The sequence below is a fragment of the Euprymna scolopes genome, chromosome 2, assembly GCF_053919585.1.
Source record: "Euprymna scolopes isolate OS-2025 chromosome 2, ASM5391958v1, whole genome shotgun sequence".
Lineage (NCBI taxonomy): Eukaryota > Metazoa > Mollusca > Cephalopoda > Sepiida > Sepiolidae > Euprymna > Euprymna scolopes.
The window spans coordinates 137092137-137094666 of NC_136483.1; positions in this window are offsets into that span (position 1 = coordinate 137092137).

The following is a 2530-nucleotide window of genomic DNA, read 5'->3' on the forward strand; positions in this document are numbered from 1 at the left end:
GCCTCGCCTTCCCAAATGGTCACCTCTCTTTGGTACTGGCCAGGCTCAAGGTTGCTTAACTTCGGTGATCTGGCGAGAACCGTTGTGTCAACTTGATTGTGCCGTATATGTAATCGAGCCATATGTAAAGAATAATGTTGTTAATGCTGTTTTCATACACATCGTCAAATATCACTTAAATATCATACAGTCCAGGGCACGGAATAGGGTTAAACCGTTGTTCTTAAAAACATTCCAAATAACGCCAGCGTGTATTCTCTCAATCACATAAAGGTTGTACTCTTTGGTGAGCGAGATATTTTCCTCCAGCTGTGTATAGCTATTCTTGAAAGAATGGAGCTCTCAGGTAGCTTGATAATTGCGAACAGGCACTTACAAATTTCTTTTAGACGTGGCTGTGGATAACTTTTCAGTGGTTACGACGCTCGACTGCATTGTTTAAATACACACTTCTTTAATGAGACGTTACCGATCCTGACATTCCTTCTGTCCAAGATGGCGACAGACACTCAACCGGAAAGACAAGACGCATAATTGACAAGGCAGCGTTTAAAGCCGAGAGTCAAATATGAGTGACGACACGCATTCAGAATATGGAACGCGTCTCACGCCATTGTCTGCAGTTTATAATTGTCAACTATCAAGTCTTTCTTTTCTTTAGAAAGACGTCCTTGCTGCATCATGGAATGCTCTGTCCGTCGGTCGATTATGGCATAAACCCGTTGACATATTGTAGTTTACTGAGACTCATCGGAATCCGGTAGGTGATATTTGGAATACCTGACAGTGTATATGTGGAAGGTCAGCGAAAAACATTTTCAAAATAAAAGTAAAGCTCAATTTAAAAACATACAGTGCTATCTTCCCTGGACGGAATATATATATATATATATATATATATATATATATATATATATATATATATATATATATATATATATATATATATAGTAAGTAGTAAGTTATAAAATATATATGGCGTTTAAGCTACACTGAATATTCCGCGTTTCATCCACTCTACGACTCTTCAGGCTTATGCGAAGAGTCCTAGAGTGGATGAAACGCGGAATATTCAGTGTAGCTTAATCGCCATATATATTTTATAACTTACTAATTAGCTCTACCTACGTATTGAGCACTTTTGAAGTAAATACTTAAAGTTTACGCATAAATTTATACTTTCGTATATTAATTTTATGTGATTAAATTAAATAGTTATTTATATATATATATATATATGCATAATAAATAAACTATATATATATATATAAATTAAGTATATATATATATATATATATATATATATATATATATATATATATATATATATATATATATAGTTTATTTATTATGCAAGCATTATTGGTTACATATCTGCATTCATGTTTCAGTATTATCCTAATTCAAGGATAACACTTCATTAGACAAAAAAAAAGAAATGCTTGTATAATAAAGAGACTATATACCTGATCTGTCCTGACTTGAACAAGCTTTAGTCATCACGCGAGTTTCGTTGGAATTACATCTAGGAAACCAATCGATATAACTATTATATATATGCATAATGACAGAACCTTGCCACCTCTTCGGATTGGTGTAGAACGTCTATGCGTACGTAGGTAGCTCTTCAAACCATCTACACTCTTGCAAATTCGTTCACAGAGGTGACAGGGGAACTTTGCCAGTATTTGGTGTTGTTTGTGGTGGTTCTTCATGTGAGGATCTTGGGAAAATACTTGCTGAATTAGAGACGAAACCAGAGATATTACTGCAATACGTGTGTGGTTTGGGAAGCAACAGAGCCTCATACAATTGTTTGTCATATCTGACATTGTGCTAAACCCGCTTTAAACAGAAGAAGCCTGTCACAAATTTCTTTCTCTCTCTCTCACTCTCACCCTCTCTCTCTATCTCTCTCTCTCTCTCTCTCTCTGTATATATATATGTATGTATGTATGTATGTATGTATATATATATATATATTCGACTGAGAACCGCATGTGACTTAATATTCCGTCTAAACCTAGAAAATACAACTTCACTCACTACACTCTTTCTTTTACTCTTTCTCTCTCGTTCGTTCTTTGTTTACAGGCAAAACAAGAGTATCTATTATATAAAAACAAATGTGCGTATATCCAGCTAAAACTCTTTTACTTTTCTTTGTTGTTCTCTGATGTTATAATAAAGTTATATGTAATATTTATTTTGCATTTTTTTTTACCTTATCTCTCTCTCTCTATCTATCTATCTCTCTTTCTCACACACACACATACGCACACACACACACACACACACACACACACACACACACATATATATATATATATATATATATATATATATATATTTCTGTGGAAATATATTTTCTTTTGATATATACCAATCCTTATTAAGAAGCTCAATGTAATTACAGAGCAATAACAGACTATATTGTAAAGTGCATAATGTTGACCGTGTTATAATTTATTTCTTTAATTCAGTTGACATTTATAATTCTTGACAGTATATGTTTCGTAGCGTAAAATCA